General features: G+C 37.9%; 1 protein-coding gene across 2 annotated transcripts in view; it reads right to left on the bottom strand.

Annotated features, from left to right (window-relative positions):
* Nell1 (neural EGFL like 1) overlaps nucleotides 1-24,495 on the bottom strand; it is a gene marked incomplete at its 5' end in the record, with an annotated part of 791,721 nt that overhangs the window by 412,271 nt on the left and 354,955 nt on the right.

Genomic DNA, 24,495 nt, shown 5'->3' with positions numbered 1-24,495 from the left:
TATATATGTATAATTTTTTGTTTTTGTTTTTCTCCAGTACCGGGAATCAAACTCACAGCTTTGTGCTTGTGAGGCAGGCACTTTGCTGCTGAGCTAAATCCCCAGCCCCAATGGAGGTAATATTTATAAGGCATTTAACACAAGGCTAAACATATGACAAGACCTACTAAAAATATTTGCTATTATGATTATAGCAACATTTGCTACTGCGATTATGATTACAAGTATTACCTTGTTAGACTGCAGTCATGGATAAGAATAAAGCACATCCAAAATCAAGGCCATCACTTTACAGTCATGTTCTTTCCTTTTTATCAATCCAGTGCTGTCAAAAGGTGCTACCCTGCCCACTATTCTAGAAAACAGCTCTCTTCCACTCTAAGTGGGATTCAAAGCTCTTAACAGCTGACAGCCACCTGCAATGTCCCTTGCATTTATCTCAGGATCTTAGCCTCTGCTCTGCTCAGCGCTATAACCGCACTTCCCACAGCAGCCCAAATCTGTAAAGGTGTGGATGTACTTCAAAATATGCTTGTGGTCACAAAATCATAAGCTTGGGATGGAGTTCTGTGCTTATTTCTACAGACTCTAATAATTCTACATCATCTGTTGTGGTTTATTTCTTCTCTGAACAAAGTTATTTAAGAGATTAATTCTCACATGCATTTCTGGGTAGTTGAGGGTTTTCAGTGTGTTGACAACTCTGTCATTCTGTCAGCATTTTACTGAGCTGGATGTCAAAAATTACAGCCTGCATAATTTCAGGTTTAGGAATTTTACTGATATTTTTTCCATTATCATTCTTGGTCATTTTCTGTGAATATTTGAAAAGCAGGAATATTATGTAAAGGTATAATTTTGAACTGTGCCTATTAATTCATTTTTATGAATTTTTAAGCCTCATGCTTTTATTTATTTTCTATTTTGTTCATTATGAACTAACGATGGCATATTAAAATCTGCCACTACAACTGCGTTTCTGTCAATCTTCCTTGTTTGTCTAAGAGACCTTGCTTTATTAGTAACTATGGATTCCTACCCATGATGTCTTCACTGTGGATTTTACTCTTCATCAATATTAAGTGCCTATTCACATATCTTGCAATACATTTCGCCCTGAATTCTATTTTTATAGATATCAAGACTACTTTCCCCTGCATTCTGTTTGTGCTAATATGCTTGTTATACCTTTTCTCAATTCTGAGATGTTTTATTTAGTTATAACTCTTACAATCTGAATAATGTTGATATTTTAAGTAGAAGTACAGTTTTGGCTTTAGAAAAGGGATGCTAAACAGTTTAAGTTTAACTGACACTACATAGTCAATCATTTGGTTTTATTTGCCTTTCCATATTGTAGGCCCCCTTGCCACTTTGTTTTACGTATTTGCTTTTATTAGAAAGATTCTGATTAGTTTGCTTATACCTGTTCTGCTGATTTGCAAGACTAACCTTTTGTCTTTAATTCTAGTAGCATTTACCTTTACATGTTTCAAAACCAGAATATTCCTGTCTACCCTCCCTATGTACGCACATAGAGAGACATACATAAACACACATACACAGACACACACACACACATACCACATACACACACATTACATTGCGTATGTAGGTAGGCAAGGATGGATAGATGGACAGACAGAAAAATGTGAGATGACATGTGTTACTGCTTTAGACTCCTGTGAAATAAGAAATTTAATACACTTTTACATTCTGCTGTTTCATTACCCCCATGTGGAATTTAATAAGATTTCACTACACTACGATCCACTATTTCCTGTGCAATACTTCTCCCTTCAGGATTACATTTTCATTTTAATGTATTTTGACTTATCAATTAACTTACAAAAACAAAGATTTAGGCTTCATTCTAAGACCCAGCAGCCTTGTTATTAATTCATGTTTTTATCAAATTTTTCCATTCTTTAGCTCTTTAGTTTAAATTATCTACTGGTATAAGAAGTGCTTCTCCCAATGTATGTTTCTCAAATCCTTAGACTTCCTGTTGTCATAAATAAACATAAGTAAAATTGCCACCAGACCCTGAAAAATGACTTAATCATCTTATGTGTACAGCTTAAGGATTCAGTTGTTTACATGTTCATAATCATTCATCCAGAATTCCTAAGAACCCAATAGAGACACAATAATCACTTGACTGGGCAATTATTTCTTGAACCATAAAATTTTCCTCATGCAATATATTCTAAGTCTGGGACTTGGATTTTTTTCCATGAGGCTATACTTTTCATTTGTATTTCCTCCTCTAAGGAATATTACAAAAATTTTAAACTGTTTATCTTTGAGAAGAAATATAAGCATGTACTTAGGTATGAAACTCTATTATTTTTACCTGGAGTCTTTGTTCTATAGGTACATACATGTATGTTTCAGCTTTATAAATTTATTATATAATTTTCCATTTTTCATTTGAGAAGCACTAGAAAGGCTTTATTCTAACAATCTCCTGACCCACCGCTTTTTCATTTGTTCTTTCTGTTTGCTTTTAACGGCAACTTCTTAATTTGAAATTTCTACCATTAATTCTGTTTTCTAACACAGCACTTACTTATGTTATAGTATGAGAATTTTAATTCCCTCCTTGCACTTCCAGTATTCTTGCAAGTGGAGTTTTTCTCAGTCTATAGGTCTATCCACTCAGATTGCATTTCAGCATAATGGTTTTTTATAGCATCTTGATATCTCCTTGTGACACTATATCTTTATTTCCTATCTTAATGAGATAGCATCTAGAATTGCTTTTTGTTTTCCGTGAAGCTTTATTTCCAAGGATCCACATTTCCTCTAAGTCTTTAGAACAGCATTGTCTTACCATTCAGGTGAGTGTTCAAATAAAGCCTTTTACTTTTATTTTGGTACATCTTTCAATGAACAGAGAGTAAGTCAGAACTACTGATGATGAGCTACATTACTACCCTTACTCTCTTGACTGTTGTTATTTAACTCTTCCATATTTAAAATTGGAAGTCGGATGGAAAAGAATGAACTAACAGAGTTTCTGCATATAGTCATCAGGCATTGGCTCTGCCAGCCAAGAAACAGAGTTTTCTGTGATTTTGCCTGCCTGGTTCAGTGAATCTACAGAGGACGTTGGTCCTAGGGAACCGAGAGGGTCAGAAGTGTTTCTTTAACCAAATCATACTGTAAAACAAACCAAAAGAACGTAATTCTTAGCACAAAGACTATTCACAGAATATTTTCTGCATCAGCCCCAGCCCGTAGGGTGTGGGAAATGATCACAGATCCCGGCAATGTCCCACACCTTGCCTACAGTTGCAGTCAGAGTCGCCAAGGGAGGAAAGTGAGGGCTCAGTGAGGAGCATCCAAAAGGAAACCCCAAGTCTGTGCCTCTCAGTGCTGGATTCTGGGCCATGCAGGGTCAGCCACATTTCTGGGTGATGGGGACTCTCCATCCACGCTAGACCCTGACAGTGGGGATGCTTCTGGGCTGCTCCCCATCCTCTTCCTGTTAGCTGAGCTGATCACACACAGACTGAGAGACCACCGCCATGGCTGTGTCTTCTAATCAGACACATAAGCATCAATCAATCATATTTCCACCAGACTCAGGAAAATGATTTAATCATCCTCAGTGTACAGTTCCAGGATTCAGTTGTTTACATGTTCATAATCATTCATCCAGAATCCTTAAAAACCCAATAGAGACACAATAAGAAGTCTACCAGATTCCAACTCATTTGTTGGAAAAGTAGGTTTATCTTCTTACCACTCTTATAAGTAGGCTTCTTTGGAACTCTTGTACCCATGACCCATAATGAAAAAGTGGAAGGAAAATAGCACTACTAAAATGCACATTCTTCTGAGTTCAAGAATGAAGTAAGCCCAAAACACTATCGAGCTATAATCTTGTCAAAGACTGATCTGAGCATAAACCACTCTCCTCTTGTCCATGATACTATAAGGAAAACAGGCATGAGCAAATGAAATGTATTCAGGAGCAGAGTAGCCTATGCAGTTATGCTAACTTTCTTCAGGAGAGGTACTGGGAAGCACCTGGAAGAGTTTGTGCAATAGACCATTGACAGCTTACAAAGGAGATTACCTTCAACTACATATTTATAAAGTACAGGATTTTTAATGCTTTTGAAGAGGCTCAGTGTAGGGTCAACAGAGGCACTAGTGTTTTTTTTTTTTTTTTTTTTTTTTGGATCTTCAAGCCTTGGTGGATGTAGGGCAAGACCTTGAAGCCAGAAGCCCATGTATGGCACCATGTATTACACAATCCAGGGCTACTTGGTGGCATCTGAAGATAGCAGGCTCATAGGATCAAAAGTCAGCATAGCAGGCAATCAAGGAAGGCTTCCTTGAGGAGGTAACATTTGCCATGGGAATTGAAGGAAGTAAGGTGAATCAGGATAGTATGAAATGAATCACTGATTCCTGCTAGCTCAGAGGATTCTCTGCATTCCTCCCTACACCGAAGCCTCACACATCCACAGAAACTTCACTCGTTGTCATTGCCCATGTTCAGATCCACTCTGTCTCCCATCAGGAGAATAGAACAGCCCCCTGCTGGTCTTCGTCCAGGAGTTCCCAAGAGAAGCTGCACATGAGAATCATCTAGAAAGCTTTAAAAATATTTGTTTGTTGATAAACTTTGTGGTATATAAATGGTATCTCAATAAGGCCACATAAATAAATATGCACATGCAAACTCTACCCTAGACCAATTAAATCTGCTTTCCCAGAGGTTCAGCCACAGCCTTGAGGTTTTTAACAGCACCGCAAGTAACTATGGAGAGCAGTCAGGATTAAGAGTCACCACAGTTGCCTAACACATCAGTAGCTTCCAAACCTGAGTTATCAGAATTATCTGGGAATCCTTTTGAAATGCAGAACCTGCACACAACCTCCACCATCTTCCCCATCCCAGTCCCCAATTTCTGATTTGTTAGATCTGAGTTACTGATCAAAAGGATAACACAAATTTTTTCGAATGTTGCCAAGGTGATTCTGCTGATTGTCATTTGGATACCGCTGCACTCCAGCAGGGTGCTCACCTAAGATGCTACTTACTGCTTCCTCCGCAATGCTTCTCGCACGGGAGGGAAAATGCCTACAAATGACCTGCGATTCTCAGTAATATGCAGCAGCTGACTCAAGAAGTCAGGGAGGTCCTCAGAGTCTGCATTTCAATAAGATTTGTGAGACGCTGTTGCTACAGGTCCCAAGAGCACACTTTGAATAGCAAAGCCCTTGATCTCTTAAAAATGTGATTTAACACATAAAGTTATCCTCCACTATTAAGTATTAAAGATTTGGGCTCTCCCAGCCTCCTCTTTGTTCTTTTGTATGATTACCAACGTTTTTTCTAATAATCCCTAGCTACTTTATATCCAAAGTAGCTATTCAAAGCATGCAGTTTCATATTTCAGCCTAGTTTAAAAAATTGTTTTGTTTAGTGTAAAAGAAGCTTCTTTAAAATTACTTCTACTCTCTGTGAATTTCCAAACAGATAAGAGAAAATATTTATTTGAATTAATTGATTGAACCTGGGTATAGAAATAATTTTTAGAAATATACTACTAAAGAGTGAAGAAAGAAAAAAACACTATTTTTACTGTCTTCACCTTACTTCCTTCAATTCCCATGGCAAATGTTACCTCCTCTAGGAAGCCTTCCTTGATTGCCTGCTTATGCTGGCTTTTGATTCTATGAGCCTGCTATCTTCAGACACCACCAGGTAGCCCTGGCTTGTGTAATACATGGTGCTATACGTGGGCTTCTGGCTTTAAGTTCTTGCCCTACATCCGCCAAGGCTTGAAGATCCAAAAAAACTAGTGCCTCTGTTGACCCTACACTGAGCCTCTTCAGAAACATTAAAAATCTTCAGTCCACTGGTTAAATTTTACTTGCTGATATCCAGGTATATTCAAGCATATATTCCCCAAACTGTCAGACTGCGATGTACCAAAAACTACTTTATATCTGTAGTTTCAATTTCCTCCTCTATTTTGGAAATGGACAAGCCATACCAGAATGGCATCCCAATTCTTTAGATACCACATGTACTGAGACTCTTGCTGAATCCTATCTATTCAAAGATGACCTGCACTGATTATAAGAGATTATTTACAAAGTACTATTTCGGATTAAGAATTGTTCTCTGTTTCCAAGGTAACAAAATAAGACAGACCCAACATAATTTCCAGGTGTTGGAAAGCTGGGTTTCAAGTTATCATCTATGAAATGGATAATGAGAAGCCTACAGTGTCAACAGGGAGAGCGGAAGAAAGAAAGATTTCTCAGGAAGAGAGGTTAAGGTATTATATATGATGAGGAAATGAAGGACGAAAGGGCAAGGTAGATTAAAAGGTAAAGGACACATTCTGGATGCTGTGCATTTGAGCAGGAAGTAGAATGCCTGTTAATGAAATGTGGGCTACTGCTGTATTGCTGACAAAAACATACACATATGGCTAATGGCACATATTCTGAATAATCAACAGAAAAGAAAATGCTGTGTTTCTGAAACAACAAAATTGGGCATATTATTCCTTACTGATGTTGCCTGAGGCAGCCACGTTTCATTATAGTTTTGAAGCATAAGATCTTCACTCTTTTCTCAGTTCCTCCTTACTGATTTCTCTGGCTGAACACTGGTTCTGTCTCTCTAAATAAATCTTTGCCCCATTTTATATGCTGGGTTTTGTTACAATTTAACAACCTATCTTTAGTCTGTCATTTTTTATTTCTCCCATCCGTATAAAGGACTGTTACTGTGCCATATTCCTCATAGAAAATGTCAAGAACTTTGAGGCCAAAGAATGCTGTTACACAATGAACTATTGATGTTTAAAATGAAAATAGAATTCAAGTCAGAGTTCTGCAGCTGGAAAGAAAAAAATCAACTTACCTGGGAATTATAAATAAAATCCAGACATCACCCTACACACACAATAATAGTGACAGAATTGTGTTGTGTGCAGTTTTGATATGTTAACTTGCACGGTTGTTTCCTTCCAATAACAGCGCAGTAATTTAGAAACACTCAGCATTTCTACTCCAGGCTACTTCACTTGTGTTTATAATTCCCACCTTTGTTGATTTGATATTGTGCGCCATTTTTCTGTCAGCAGCCTGGGCTCAGTGGAAGTTTACCTGTCACACTGAAGGCTCTAATGGCTTCTACCAAAAAGCTAAACAATAGAACAAAATTTCATAAAGATACCTTAGTTACTAGTTTAAATTTGTTATCCACTTCATATATTGTTGACAAGGCAATCCTATTCCCCCCATAATGAGAAGACTGTGGCTCCCAATTTTCTTTGCTCCTCTTGTACCTCTGCTATCAAACTGCCAGCATGATGAAAACCTGATCATTGTGTGAGACAAAAGGAAGCACCAGAGATCAAGAAATCCTATCCAGACATCAAAGACTGCAGGCCATTAGAGAGAAGACTAATCTTCATTCACAGATTCTCAGTCTTTAAGAGAAGGAAATAAAATTGTTTCCTGGAGTGATCATCTCCTTAAGCCACCTATTGAATAAAAGTTCTGAAAGACTTTCCCATCTTCTCCCCTCTGAGAGGCCAGCTTTGATTCCAGCTCTCTGTGCCCATGAGCCACCTGCTGCTTCTCTGAGTAATGCTCAACAGCCTGGAGACAGTGAAGAGCGGACTGCAAATCAGATCATCTTCGAAGTCTGGCCTTAGGAAACGAGTTGGACAAAGACTTGTCCAAAGAGGCACTGATGTATAAAAAGGACTTGAAGTACTAGGAGGAGTGGGAGATGTGGATCTCAAGGTATCCGGTCTTCCTCCCACCTACAAAATATTCTTTGTAGTTTTTCACCTCTGAAGGTGCAGTAAATTAATGTTAATAATAAGCTATTATTATTACCATCAACATCATTTATTGAAAGGCCAATACATTCCAGATACATTGGTAAATGCTTAAAATTCATTATCTGTTAATTTCCTTAGTCGATACTTGGCATAGTTGGAATCTAAAATGTCCCCCGAAGACCATGTGCTGGAAACTTGCTTGCTAGCTTTGGAAGGAATCTTGAGGGTTCTAACTTCATCAGTGGATACATCAGTAGAGTAAAAAGGGGCTTAGATGAAGAGAGAATGTCATGGGGTATAACCTTGAGGATTATATCTGATTCCTGGATCATTCCTCAACCTCTCTTCTTCTATTCCCCCAACTCTTTCTCTCCCTTCTCCACTCCTCCCCTCACCCCCTGCTGTAAGGTGAGCAGCTTTCCCTTGCTACACCCTTCCAGAACAATGAACTGCCTCAGCACAGGCCCTGAAACAATATACCAAGACCGACCCCTCTGAAACCATTAGCCAAAATAAACTTTTCTTTCCTTAACTTGTTTTTCTCAAGTATTATATCACAGCATCAGAAAGCTAACACTCTTATTGTGTATCTCTTATGTGCACTGGGGTTAACATTCAAAACAGACATGACCCATTTCCCATAGAGAACACATAATATCGATTTATTAATTGAATTTATAGACTTAATATTCATAACAAACTTAGTAGATTGATTCTAAAATGTATATTTTGAAAATGATGAAATGAAGACTCATAATTTACCTAAGATTACACAATGAAAGGGAGAGAATTTAAAATCAATTCACCCCAACTCCAAAACCACACTCACCCTCCTAGCTATACCAGTGTTCTGAGATTCTGAGGCAATCTGGACTATAATGTGGGAGGGCCAAAGGCTAGACTAGCTCATAGAATATTTGGTATCTTCAGAATGGCTGATACACTTGTCAGTTTTTAGGCAGGCAGAATGAGTAAGCCTCTTAGTTGACTTGGCTGATTCTTCCTATGTGGAACTAACATTAAGGCATCTTGAGGCTCACATCTGTAAAAATGTTCTAAGATTCCTTCAGCAGCTAATTTTAAAGTTGTGCTATGAGACTCTCCATAACTCATCATAAACTACTGAATTGTACATAATCACAATGGTGCTCTATACAAGGCAATACATAGCAGGTTTCAAAATTAAGAAAAAGTTGAGAAGCAAATCTCTCAAGCACATTCTGTGCATCAACATATTTTTTTGGCAAAGTGAGGAAAGGTAGATGTAGTGGCATTTTAGTAAGAACCTTCATGGAGGCCCCGGAACAGCAATAACAAATTCACTGTTGTTGAATCAGCACCACTGGCTGGTTTCCTAACACTTTTTAAATTTCATTTTAAAGATAAAAAAAACTAACAAAACAACAACAGTAAAGACAAAATCAAAACAACACAAAAATAACAAAAATGATACATGACCTCAAACAAAATGATAGGGATTAACAATGGTTGCTACTTCACATACTGTTATCTTCAACGAATTTGCTCAGTCCACTAGATGTAAGAATGTAAGATTGATCAAACAATCAAAGATGGTAACAAGTAATAAAAAGACATTGGAAATGATGCAGAGCTTCACTATACAATATGGCAGAAATTTAACAATGGTTCTTATACTGCATACTATTGTTTTCAGATCAGTAATTCTGATTACCAAATACAAGTGTACAAAATTGTTCAAGAAAAAGAAAATTTTAAGCTTTTACTGTTCCTTTCAATAAACTATGGACATCAGCAATATATCTATCCCAGCTACCCTTGCATATACATATAAACTTTGTTTTTCTTTAAAAAAACTAAAATAGGGGCTGGGGATTTAGCTCAGCGGCAAAAGCGCTTGCCTGGCAAGCGCAAGGTCGTGAGTTCGGTTCCTGGTACCGGAGAAAAAACGAAAAAAAAAAAAAAAAAAAAAAAAAAAACTAAAATAACAAAAATAAATGCATAAACAAAATAGTATAAAGAGCAATAAAAACAATGCAGAATTTCAAAACAAGGTGATAGGATGTTAACAAGGCTGTTGTATTACATAATGTTATCTTCAAAAGGGTTACACAGATAATTCTTTTGTTGTTGTTGTTGTTGTTGTTTTGTTTTTTTTTCTGGTACCGGGAATCAAACTCATGACCTTGCGCTTGCCAGGCAGGTGCTGTGCCGTGAGCTACATCCCCAGCCCCTTACACAGATAATTCTTTTTTGACTTTTAATTTTAGCCTCTGAGAAGCCAGACTTACCATCTCATTTGTAGTGCAAATCTAGTTTTAGGTTCACCTAAAATCCTCCAATGCCAAATCTCCTAATTGCAAAACCTTCCTTTGTTTGTAAGGATATTTTAAATCCTGAATTTTTCCATCTCTGTTAAATGACAAAAACCCAAAAATATATACAAACAACTTCCCTGGAGTTTTCTTCTCATCTAATTTAGTGCAATGCTCCGTACTGGAATGACATTTAGATTGGGCTACTTTAATAAGACAGCCACAGAGTGACCCAGTAAGTGCACAACTTAGAGTGTAAGAGGAACAAAACTGTCATTTTAGGCAAGGAACCATTTTTGCCTTTCAGATTAATAAGCTACAGGGTCCCTGACAGCACCATCATTGTCTAGAAATGCCTATGGACCTATAAAAGGTGAGAAGAAATAGAGAACATGAAAAATTTGCAGTACCTACTCTATGTTAGGCATTGTATTCACGAACTTCACCTTTTTTTTAAGTTGACAATGACCTAAAAGCAGTTCAGTGTTATGCTTTGTATCTTGATGTCCCTCTAAAGCTTCATGTGATCATGGGTAGGAACTTTGGGAGGTGACTGGATTATAGGGGCCTTATAGCTAACTATCTGTTAGGATGTGAGGTCTAGTTAGAACAAAGGGGTCACTGGAGGTGTGCGATGAATGAATACATTTCCCTTCCCTGTTCCTCCCTTCACTCTCTCTGTCTGCTTCCTGTCTGTTCTGCCTATATTCCTCAGCCACTCCCCTCTGCCATGCCATGCTGCCTAGCAGCCAGATGACTACAGACTTAAACCTTTACAAACTGTAAGCAAACAACCCTTTCCTGCTTTAAATTGCAAGTGCTGGTATTTTGTCTCAGGAAAGTGACTAAGACAGATTTTGATACCTAGAGCAGGGTCATTGCTGTGATGCTACCTAACCATGTGATTCAGAAGTTTTTAGAATTGGCTTACAGGAGGAAACTGTAAAGGTTTACAGATGTCAGCTGGAGAAATAGCCCTGGAAAGTTATAAGCTGAGCTTGATTCAAGACTTGTCAAAGCTCAGAAAAACAGGATATGAATGATTTTTGCAGAGTCACTCACATAGTAAATAGTGAAGGTAAGACCTTCTGCCTCCACAATGAATATTTTTCCACTGGAGTAATCTGGCCCTGGAAATTGGTGATTTCCAGCCTCCAATATAAATCATCTCAAGAAAGACACTAAAAATTTGCAGATAATGCTTCAAAGCAAAAATTAATTCTTAAAAATTCATAATAAATGCATGCCACAACATTCTGTGTAGAAAAAAAGTGCTTGGTTAAATAACGTCAAGTCAAATACTATGTGAGTGAGTCTGCAAAAATCATTCACATTCTGGTTTTCTGAGTTCTGACAAGTCTTGTTAAATAATGTCAGGTCAAACAACTTCTCAAAAGCTGACTTTACCAGACTAAGTGTACAGATTTTACTCCCCGTGTTGTATCTCTTCCTGCCCTTCCCATAGAGCAACACCCTAACCTAGATCCCAGTCACTGGTAATACCCCCAAAAACCCCAGTTGAGATATTTAAATAGTATGAACAACTTCTAAATACAGCTGCAATGCAACATACAGTGTGTAACAATTTTTAACGCAACCAACCATTGTAGAAGACTTAAAGTACAAACATATCTGTTCCCAATTCTAAGCATTCTGTTCCTGAGAAGTAGAAATGGACTTTCACTGTTTTCAACTCCAGTTCCTTAAGACCAAATGGAGGGTTTCCACCCAAAAAAGTTCTGAATTACAGCAATGTCTGGCTGTAGGATTACTATGCCTTAGATCGTGAAAGGAGTGAGGGTGTGTGTGTGTGTGTGTGTGTGTGTGTGTGTGTGTGTCCATCTACACAGGTTTAGAGGTAATGTACTCTACCTACCAATGACTTAGTTCAGGGCCTCTTTGGCCCCTGAAGTCTCATTTATTTAATAAACATTAAGCTCTTTAGGAGGCCCGAGATATGTGCCTGAAAGCAAATTTAAGGTTTACAAAGCACAGTCCTGTTCAATCAATGGAGTTCCAAGTATTCATTCAATTCATTTCCAGCGGCACTGCTCAGCTATTAAAGGCACACAAACTGATGCCTAAATCTATTGCTCAATAGTATAGAAGGTATGCTTTAAAAACATAGTGAACATTTAAAATTTTAAGTTATTACAGTAAAAAATACATTGCCCCTCACCTCCCTCAAAATACTCCTCCTCACGTTGAACACACCTCTTCCATCATTCTTGACATTCTCAGAAGCCATTCTAAAGTTCTCTTTTTGTTAGTGTCTTTAGCTGCAGTATCACGACTGCCTTGATGTTCTGAATCTATTCAAAACATTTACCTTTCACGGTCAATTCAACTTTGGGAAGAGCCAGAGGTCTTATGGTGCCAGATTTGGTGAACAAGGTTAATGTGGACAGACTGTGATGTTCTTATGACCCAGCCTTTATGCTGCCTACCACTTGACAGCAGCATTCCCTCTATTTTTATCACATACTGTAAAGACACTCACAAAAGATTTCCAGAACTCCTTCAGAAAGTAGCAGTGATGATAGAATAAGTATGTTTAAATCAAAGGGGATTAATGTTTCCCTCCTTTTATCCTTAAAATAAAATAAAAAAAAATAAATCAAAGGGGATACCTGTAAAGGAATTAATGGAAATGTGTATTTTATTGTAATAAAATTTTAATTTAAATATCTACTCCATATTTCAATCACCTATTGAATTTATGTGTATTCCTGTGTGTATATATGCATTTTAAATGGCAAAGAGATGTGAGAAAAGACTCCATCAACCCTATAAAAAGAGTCACTACTCAATTTCTATATTCTATTAGAATCAATAGATTCTAATTCTAATAGAACCATTATTCATTACTTACCTAATGAAATGGAAAAGAGTAGTCTGAACTGAAATGGTTCTCTGCAAATCTCACTACAGTACTTTTGTTCATTTGATAACTTTTGGCAAATTAGTTAAGCTCTTTGTGTCTATGTGTACAATGGGCAGAATATTTGTGGGGAGGATTACATGAAATAACGTATGTAACAAGTATAAAAGAGAACATACAACATGCTAAGTACTGCTGATCTGTTAGCCAGTGTTTGCATCATTCCTTTGTGCTATAAGCAAGGATCTTTTACACAGAGATGTGCATGCACCGTGGTAAGAGGTATAGGATATATTCAAAAGCCAACACGCACCAGAATGAACATATTTCTCTCTAAAAGGACTTTGTTTTGGTACCAGGAATCGAACTCATGACCTTGTGCTTGCCAGGCAGGGGCTGTGCATCTCAGCTATATCCCCAGCCTAAAAGAAGGACTTAGTAAAACAATAAAGGCAATAAATCTGTTACATAAAATATTTATAGATTATTACTTTAGATAAAGCGAGAAGTCTACTCAATAACACAACCTGTACAATTTTAGAAACGGTCGTTCTCACACTACACAAAGCCAATGCTTTCCCAAACATTGTGCATTTGCCTCCAGGTTGCTTCAGTCTCCTTTGCTGCTACATTTTTCCTGAAAGGACAGAGAATCTCTGCTCTGAAAGTTCCTACACCACTTTTCTCCTTGTCAAAAACACTCCAGGAAGAAGTCCTGTGGGCATTGGGAACTGTCTTCATCCCAATATAGGAAAAGGTCTCAGCAAAGTAAACCTGACTCATTTCAAGACAGAATGCGTCGACCCATACTGGGCTAAGGGGCTGAAACGCTACTTTAAAATTCAAGATTTTCAGAAAGTATCATGTCTGAAAACTTAGCAGGTTTCCACTCACCCGTGCAGTCAGAATCTAGGACATCCAACTTAGTATACTGTCCAGAAATCTCCCTTCATTGTCTGCTTCCCTTGCAGAGAGTACTTGTTAGGACTCTCATATTTAAAAACTACAACTTCACTACAAATTCCCCTTTCAGATTTGAAAAGAAACCAACAGAGATAAAACAGTCAAATTAATCCTAATAAAATACTTTCACTAAGCTAATTCTTTACTGTACAGCACGAGAAGGGCAAGCAAACAGCATGGTATTGAGGATCTGTTGGGTGTTGGACAATCTCAAGATTCAGACCATTCAGACCTTAATGAAAGGCAAGATCAAAGAGGGCAGGAAATATTCTGGGTTTATGTATGTGCCCAGTATCTAGAACACTGCCTGGGACATAAGAATTCTCAATGAATACACCTTGAAGGAATGATAGCAACTTTTATTTTACAGACCAGTTAGTTCATGTCTTGGTCACCTTCCTCAATGCTGAGCTACAGTGCCTGAGATTCACAACTTAAAGGAGGAAAGCTCTATTTTGGCTCAGGGTTACAGTTCATAGTCATCTGGTCCCAAGGCAAGTCCACATGGTAAAGGGGCGTGGCCAGAGGATGAGCTGCTTATGGCAGCTCAGAGCTCTTCCTGCATGGTAGCAGGAAAGAGGACGCCAAGAGTTCAAGTGAGGAGGCCGGATGGGAGACACATCCCCTGAGGCCACATCCACAGAAACCACCTCTTCTGACCAGACCCCACCTCTTAACTGCCAGTCACCTACAATGCTTCCATTTCCCGATTATTTTTCAAAAGCCTACCTATGATTGCATGAGGTTTTGGGGGACATCTACCTATAAGCTGCAAGCACTGACCAACACAAAGAGACATTAACTTAGTCAAAGTACCCAGATGAAAGAAAAGTCTAAATCCACCTAATCCACAGCTCCTATTTTTCTACTATTTCACCTTGAACTTTTTCGTGGTTTGTTAAAAACAAAGCAAAAGTGAAAGCAGAACATATCTTGCTATTAACTCCACTAATGTCGTAAGAGAAGAAAGGGAAACTATTTCTAAGGACAACAGACAACACAAAACAGGTGGGAACTTGACTAGGAATGCAGCCCCAGTGCTGGCTCTTCAGGTCTCCTGTCGCAGCCGTCCCATGGTGCACTAGGAGAATGGGGAGACACGATGTGTTTGTGATGGGACTGGAAGCTTGAATTTAACGTAAAGGGGAAAACAGTGTCATCACTTGTCACTCAGACACTCAGCCTCAAAATCCTTTTGTTTCATTACCAGCAAGGGCTCCAGAGCAAATGAGCACAAGAGAACAATCAAATTTGATGAACTGTATTCATTTAAAAGCAAACTAGAAATCCCACTCAGGAAAAGGCTACAAAGGAGATAAATTGCAATATTCAAATCACAAGTGCATTAGGGACACACAGGGCAGACATGGATGAGTTCCCCTACAAAGGCACAAGTGTTCGTAAATGGCCCTCACAAGACCATTTAGAAGAATAAGGGGAAAATACTGGGTCTTAAAAGGTTGCTGGTTTGATTTTTTCACAAGTATTTCCTCTTTTTTCTGTAGTATGTAGAATATCAAAACATTTGATCACAAAAGCATTTATTTAGTTGAGAGGGGAAGAGACATTTCTTTCCAGTTTCATTGCAAAACCTTTTGCCCTATTTTATAATAACTGAAAGTGAATTCAGAGTTAAAATGAACAGTGTCCCCTTAGAATTATCTACCTCACAGTTAACATCTGTATAACACAACTAGGACTAGATTTCTCTTCGAATTCAATATATGCAATCCAATGCCAAGTTGCCAGGAAGATAAAAATAGAATCCATTACCAAGAGTGGCAAAAACAAAATCAATAGTTTGTATCTGTTCTTTAAGCCTCTTAATAATTCTCTAAACATTCTCACTGAATCAACATGGAAAATAATTTCCATAGTGACATGAACAGAACAAATATATTGTCACAAACCAAGTAAAGAAGCAAACACTTCAATTCATCCTAGCAAAGTCAAGATCATTGTGACCAAGATGCACACAGTGACTTCTGGAAAATATATGCAGAAATTACATAACAGAAGGCAGGACACTGTATGTACTTGGCTGTCCCTAAAATCTTGCTTTCATAAATCCGGTGGGAACCAAATCCTTTCAAAGGTCTCTCTCAAACAATAAGTATCTTAACTATTCCCCGGGTAACCAGAGTTGATTAATCCATTAGGCTTATGAGCCTATAAGCTTTTTAGGAGCCTATAAAAACCTTTGAGACCTGTAAAAAATATATAGTTAAAAATACAGAAAAGATGTAGTCAATATTAATATACATCCATTTTCCTAATAAATGTTTCATAGTAGACATTTAACAAATTGTTAAATTCATTATAACAATTTTACATGAAAAACAAAACTAAAAAAGAGCAGTATTGATATGTGCTGATTTGTCTACACAATGTATTATTATATCATTAAAGTCTGCACTATTAAATTCACAAGTTGTCAAAAGTATCTTCACATCAGAAAACAATTTATACGTTAGATTTTTTGCATTTACCTTGAGAATACATACTAATTGCTGAGAAAACAAGGTCATTCATGAATTAAGTGGAGAACACAGGCCAAATACAAAAACAAAATTATTAAACTCCTTTAAATTTTGACTGTAATGAATGCTATTTTATGAAGGATGTGTGTGTATTTTAATATGTTAAAGATGAAATGGGTTACATCCTCTAACACGAAAGTGCTTAATGCCACTAAAGAGTTTCAATGCCACCTCGCTGTCCCCCAGCATCCAATCTTTTCTCCTTTCCCAGCCTTCGTCCACGGCCTTATCAGTGACTATTGTGAAATACTAATGTCATCAGGCTACTCCTCTGCTTGTGCTCTTAAGTGGCTCCTCCTCCTGTGCAGGATGAAGTCAGTACTCCCAACCAGGGCCTAGAGCACATCTGTGTTGTCTCTTCTTGAACACACTGGATCCCCTCATGCAAATATCTGAGAAAATTCAATTGGCTCCATCTTCGAAACATCTCCAGAATGTCACCGTACTACACCACCTCCTCTCCCAAGCTACTGTCATCTTGTACCTGGAGAGCAGCAACTGACTCGACCCAAGCCTCCCTTCATCCCTTCTTTCTGTGAATCAGTTCACAACAGACTAAGTGACTCTCCCCAAAGGAAGTCAGTTCCTCTGCTCAAAATTCCTCAAATGGAAAAATTCACCCGGAATGAAATCCAAAGGTCATTCGGTGGCCTACAAGTCCTGCCGGATATGGCCACTTATGACCTCTGCTTTTCTCCTGTTGCCTTCTGCTCTCTCTGATCACACTGTACTTATCATTTCCTGAGTTTTAGACCTTTTCTCTAGCTATTTTACTAGCCTGGAATATTCTTCCTCCAAATTCTGATAGGACTAACCCTCTCATCTCCTTTAAATCTTTGTTTTAATGTCACTGTGTAAGAAAGTTCATTCTGAAAAAAAAAAAAAAAAAAGAAAGAAAGAAAGTTCACTCTGACCAGCATAGGATAAATTGTAAGCCATCATTTTCACTTTTTTCACATCAGCCTTGGAAATTCATGTTCTACTTTTGCTTTCACCCCCACAGCACCACCTTCTCATATTCTTTATGATTGATTATGTTTGTGTTTTTGTTTATTATCTGTTTCACCTGTTAGAACATAATTTCCAAGAGGATAGGGATGTTTGGTGTTCGTTGATTTATTTCACGTGTCCAGAAAATAACACAAGGCAGCCTAATAAATGTTAGTTAAATGGAGTCATCAGTCGTTTTGCTCTTCACGCCTAGGTCCTTTCAGTCTATTGTATAAGGAAGGCTATGTCTGGTCTCTGTGTTGGACTCCTGGCACAGAACTTCTAAAACCGTTTGAGCTCCCCAAGTAAGACATGTGTCTTTGCTCATGAACCCCCAGGCTACACATGCATTTATGCTAATGAATTAACTCCTGGGGAACTCCAAATAATCTCAAGATGAGGACTACTCACCAGAAAGACCAACACTTGGTGAGAGGATGAGGATTTCAAGATACTTTGATCTCTACAGACTGACTTTAATCAAATGGCCAATGACTCTATCAATCACGTCTTATAGTAAAATCTCAACAAAATTCTGGACACTAAAGCCCAGTGGGACTTCTTGAGTGGTGAACATCTCAGGGTCCAGGAGGGTGCCACACGGCGAAGGAGAATCTACAGGTTCAGGAATCACTCAAACCTCACCTACTAGTCTCTTCATTTAACTCTCCCTGATTTGTATCCTTTATAATGAAATTGTCATCATAATTTTAGAACTTTTCTCAGTTCTGTACAGTGCAGCATCAAACCTGAGAAATTCTATGGGAACTTCTAGATTTGTGGCCAGCTGACCTAAAGTAAAGGTCACTTGCAGTGGACTCTGCCCTTTCACTTGTAAGGTCAGTGATTTTTATAAGTAGGCAGTGTCAGAATTGAATTCCAGCACATCAGCTGATATGGGAATACATGCGGTATGATTGAAAACTATTATGAATGCTCAAATTTTTACAAATTTATTACAGTAAAACACACATTGTCATTAGTCTCCCTCAAAATACTCTCTCTTTCTCCCTCCCTCTCTCACTCTCTCTTTCTCTGTCTGTCTTTGAACACACTTCTCCCATTATTCTTGCATCTTTCTGAAGCAGTTTTGGATGTCCTCTTTCATGAGTGTCTTTACTTCTTCTGTTGAGGTAATTCAAGGCTCTGAATCACTTTAAAGCATTTACCTTTCATAGTAGTTCTGACTTTGGGGAAGAGCCAGAGGTCACATAGTACTAAATACAGTGAATACAGTGCATTAGGACACAGTATTCATCAGCAACATTCATAGTATTTTTTGTCACATCTCTTAAAGAGACTCATAAAAAAGGACTTCTAGGACTGCATCAAAAAGTGGCAAAAAGGATAGGATAAGTGTGTTCAAAGCAATGAGGAGTATTTGCATGGGATTAATGGCAATGTGTCTTTTACTGTAATAAAAATGCTTAAATTCACTGTGTATTTTGATCACACTTCATGATTGTAGGATGAAGCCATTACATTCCTTGTGGGCAATCAGTACTTACACACAACACACTGCAATTCTTTTCTTTAATTTCTTTCCTCTCTGCTTCCTCCCATCCCTCTATCTCTTATTCCTCTTTCCACTTGCAAAAGAACTCTCTCCCTCATTTCCATTAGCTATCTTTTATTTTCTGCTTCATTTATACTTTAGGTTTCTCATATAAGAGAAATCATGTTATACTTAAGCTTTTACTTCTGATTTATTTCACCTAATAAAATGGTCCCAAGGTGTATATATTTCCCTACAAATGACTCAGTCATACCTCTTTATGGCTGAGCCATAACACACTGTATATGAATTCCCCATTTCCTATATCTACCATTCTTTTGGCCTTTAACTAATGTATGACACAGAAAAGAAGTGCTAGCCAAAATATAATTAATAATACATTTCTTAATAACTAGGTTGAAGACTGGGCTTAGATCTAAGATTTCCTTGTACTTCTAGATCAGCACTATCCAAAGAAATACTACATACACCCCAAATCTGAGCCACCTTGTAATTTTAGTTTTTAATTAGAATTAACTGTCTGAAAAGAAGTAAATAGGTTAAAATTAGTGTTCATATGTATTCTCTTTAATGCTCTATGTCCAAAATGTCATCTCAAATTGTAATCATTATAAAATAATATTAATATTTTACTTTTTATGTTAATTTATAAAACCTAGGGTGTATTTTATATTTGTAACAGATCTCAAGTTGGACTAACCACATTTCAAATGCACTAGCTAGTGCTACCATATTGGACATCACATTACTAGATGGGGTAACTTCTCCTGGGAAGAAAAGACCAACTGGAGAGTGGATGGCCAGAGGCAGGTCCTGCTTAACTGGCTTCCTGCAACGGGAAAAATATCAAACCTGAGCCTAAGGATAGGAGTATGTGTGTATGTGTGGATGGGGGTAGGTGTCGGCTAGTTCAAAAGAGCAGAGCACATCTTTACAGGACAGAATCACCTTTTCTAGTAAAATGTGACTCAGAGAATGTCTTAAACTCTAACCAGTCAAATTGAACTTGAGAGTGGAAAGGGGCAGAAACTCTATTATCTCCAGTTCTGCAAAAGTGAAGTAGAAGAGAACTTCACTTCTCTACCATCCAGTGCAAAATCAGCAGTATATGAGGGGATTGTATCTCTTTCCTTCACTGAAAGGCCTTTTTACTTCTTGATCAAGGAACCATATGAGAACTAAGACCTCATCTGTCTTGTTTTCTGTTGCATGCCCAGGGTTTAAAACAGTAGTTTGTGCATATAGCATAAAGAATTCACAAACCCATTACTAGCTTCAGGATGATTTTTGGGCTTTAGTATTAAAATTCATTTTGGCATCCAAAAGAAAGGGTGAGGGGGGGTTACCAACACAACCACTTTCAGTAGAAATAATGGAGCTAGTCTTGGACAATTCAAGCATTTCATTCTTTTGTATTTTACTCTTCCCAACATGCTTGTTCTTCATGTGGTACATAATAGGATGCTGAAATCAATAACAAAACATTTCACCAGATGTCAGCAAGTAAGACTGAGAAGTAAGTTGATATGTTATATAAAACACACACAGAAGAAAAGACCATCCCCCATAATAATGATGCTATAGCCAAAGCAGATATTCATAGGAAACCAAATAACACAATTTATTAGTGAATAATAGGTAAAATTTTAAGTACTTATAAATCTTATGCATTTAATATGTATTATATAATTTGATTTACTCCTCATCTTAGTTACTTTTCTTTTGTTGTTTAGACAAAATACCTGACATCCAAAGTTAAAGGAGGAAAAGTTTATTTAGCTCATAGTTTGTAGAGGTTTCAGTCCATAATCAGCTGTCTCCAATGTAAGGTGGCCTCACAGACAGGTATCACAGAGGAGAAACAGTTTATGGTAGGCAAAAGGTAGCAAAGCAATTAAAAGATGACCACAGCTCTTTCTATCCCTTATATCTTATCCAGTCTACTTAGGGTGGATAGCACTCACAGGCTTAATCCTAAAGCCCATGAACCTAGCACTGCACCATGAATCAGTCTCAGCACCACACACTCTTGATCCAGTCACCTCTGAAAAAATCCCACTTATGACCACATGAGGCTTTGCAAGGATATCTAGATACAAGCCATAACACTCCTGATAATAATCCAATGATTAATGCCATTTCCATCATACAGAAAGGGAAGTTAAGACTAAAAGAGCTAAGTGATTTGTACAAACTGGCTCAAAGCTGATAAGTAGCAGAATCAAGATTCAAATTGTGAGTCCAGAGCCACAGCTGTGCCAAATGAGCCCAAAGCTTTGCAAAGATGCAATGAATGGAAGCAACACGACCTTCACAACAGAAGCAGATGCGGAGTGACACTCACGTCTTATTTACCTAATTAATCTGCTCTACCCTCTTGTGGTCCAGTAGCATAAAGCATTCCCCATTAGAACTGGTGTGCTGGGCCTGTGTAAATAGGCTCTGGAAGATGCCATAGACAAACCGATTTTTTAAATTTAAGAACACAGCTCCAAGCTCAGACCCAGTAACACCCTGCTCCACTTAGTTCCAATGGAAAAATGATAAAAGCACTAGAGAAACCCAGACCTACTCACTTATCCTCATGATCTGTCATTCACAGGGTCCCAGAGGGCAGAGGACAGAGGACAGATGACAACTGTCCCACAGAGTCTGGTAATTCAGCCATCGTACATTAGTCACTTTCAAACCTTGGTGTATATCAGACAGGAGGAAGCTCTTAAATTCTCTGAGTGAGTGAAGTGTCCATCTTTCTCTGGTTTGGTGAAATAAGGTATTTACCAGAATAAGAATTTCTTACTGGGAGGCTGCTGTGGTTTGTGTCTGGTTGTCCCCCCAAAGCCACATATGGCAGGCTTTTAGAGTTTTTGATTCAAGGGTGTGAGTGCTACACTGCCCTGGGGTGGAGAGTTTGCGTATGTAAGGGAGGGAAAGAGGCTGCTTGCTGCCACACCCCTCCTTTTTGCTCTTACTGCTTTTGCTATCTTCTGCCTCCATGAACTGTTGCCCTCTGCCATGTGCCACCCTGCCTTGGAGCCAGCCGACTACGGAGTGAAACCTCCACAGACTGTGAGCTAAATAAACATTTCCTTCCTTAATTCTGGGTGTCAAGGTATTTTGTCTCAGCATGGAGAGAAAAATAACCAAGACAGAGGTCTTTAGCTTTAATCAGGACTAAAACCCAGGAGAACAGATAAGATACTTCTTAAAGAGTGATGGTGAAAGAAGCATTTAAAACTATGGGACAAACCTACAGCCAGCCCACCCTGAAAACACCCAATCTCTTGCCTGATCTCAAAAGCTAAACAGCTGGGGCCTGGTTAGAATTTGGACTGGAGAATGTGGTAAGAAAATGTGCCTGGGAAATTCTTAAGGTTCTTTTGAGGAAGTGTAGGAATATTAGCTATGGGTTAGGCCCTGCAAATAAGAGGCTGAATAAGTGTGCCCTATGCCCTCAGGAAGACTGGAAAGTCAGTATATATGTAGATGTGAAGAGTCAAGAAAAAAAATCACTTCCATACAAGTCGAAAGTGCATAGACAGAGGTGCAGTTGGAGTATCGGCAGAGCATAGGCAAAGAAAACCTTTGCCCCATAATGGGAAGAGGTACCTCCAGCACCGAGCCCCAAAGGATATGTGGGATTTTGAAATTGATCATGTACTCTTTGCAGCATTAAGTGCTGAGATGGAAAGGCCAACAGTACTCAACCAGAAAACAGATAAAATGACTATCACCTCCCAGCAGTGGCTCTGGGTTCACGTTCAGCAGAATTTAAATTTCCCCTTGCAGAGAACTCATGATTTCATTCTGGAGCTTGGCACAAAACCAAAGAAAGGACACAATAATGAAAAGGTAGGAGAAAGGCATTAGGTCATTCAAGTCCACTGGTAGCTCCTACTGGTCATTCAGAGGCTCCATAAAAGGTCAACTAGCCTCCTTGAAGGTAGATGTCACTTTTCCATAAGATGTTCTAGAGCTCTAAAACCCTGCTCATGGCTACATCTATGGCTACATCTCAGTTAATTACATCTTCCCAACAACCCAACATAAAAATGCACTTGGCAATGTAGAGATAAAAAATGAGGTTTATATTAGCTCTAGGAGATCACTTTGCTTTGCTGGTACAGGTACACACACAAATGTCATCACCAACAATTTTGGCATCCAGAAACTAAGTGTCACCAATGAGCAATGTTAAATGCTAATAAGTCTCCTGCTCCATTTTGAAACAAATTGCAACAAGGGTGTAGTGAAACACATACAGAATATGCTTACTAATAAAAGCCAAAGGGAATGATTTAACTCAAACAAGCTAATTGTTTACTTAAAGCTTGGAAGATGTCATTTCATTAAATCATGTTTTTTATTTCTGTTTCTTATTTTCTTCAGATTCAAACTGCTCTTATCATAATAGGAACACATAAAAATAATACAGCTTTAGAGTAAGTATCTTAAATATATCTGAGTTCTTTTTTTAAAATCATCATGAACTTAATAATATGCCTTAACCAGGGAGCAAATTTTTACAGCTGCTTCACATGACATGCTGCATAAGATACTGCATGCCCATACAGTTGTTTCTCTACCCATTACTCCCTCGGTAACATACACATTACAATAGCTACAACCACTAGGAGTTCTACAGTCTCCTTACAATGAGGACTAGTAGTTGTACATAAAAGATGCTGTTTATTTTCTGGAATCTCAAACTCAACTTCCTTTTCCTGTAAGGTGGCAAACAACTGACAAAGCAAGTTTTAATTAACAAACTCTCTGCATGTAAGAGAAAGTACAAGGAAAAATAATACATTTCTTTAAACCACTTAAGTGTCACTGAAAGTAATTCAAGTATTATTCTTTCCCAATTATAAAACTGATTCATAGTCCTAGAAAAAAAAATATGGGTAAGTAAAAATTTAAAAATTATACTGCATTACCAACTTTTTATTACCTTTTCCGCAATAAAATTTTTCAATACAGTGGTACCTCAGTTTATGATTTTGAATTTGTTCTGTTATTTGGGAAAGATGACCACATTTGTCTTTGTGTAAGAAAGATGGCTATGGTTGTGTTTGGCACCTGATGCAGAGTTTGCAGACAAAACCAAAGTTCTTCCAAATGCTTCTGTTTACAAACCAAATTGTTCACAAACAAAACTACTTGTGAACCAAGGTACCACAGGACTGGCATGATTTTTCAAAAGAAGGATTGCACTGAATGTCTACATGCCTCTTTCTATTTAACACAGAATAATATACTAAGTTGTCATTTCTTTTTTGTTGCATATTTTCTACAATATTAGCTCATAGGCTACTTTTTATTATACAGATATGTTAATAAGTTTGATGAGTTTTTTCTTACAAACCTTCTATTAAAATTTTCTCTATTTTAGGAGATTTCTGGGAAGAACACAGATTGGTGAGCAGCGGAGAAAAAGCCTCTGAGATTTGGTGTCCAAACACAGGAAAATAGTAATGTG

Source organism: Chinchilla lanigera, unplaced genomic scaffold, assembly GCF_000276665.1.
Source record: "Chinchilla lanigera isolate Chin_1 unplaced genomic scaffold, ChiLan1.0 scaffold00075, whole genome shotgun sequence".
NCBI lineage: Eukaryota > Metazoa > Chordata > Mammalia > Rodentia > Chinchillidae > Chinchilla > Chinchilla lanigera.
The sequence above is the reverse complement of the archived record's forward strand: the minus strand, read 5'-3'. Positions and strand labels throughout refer to the sequence as shown.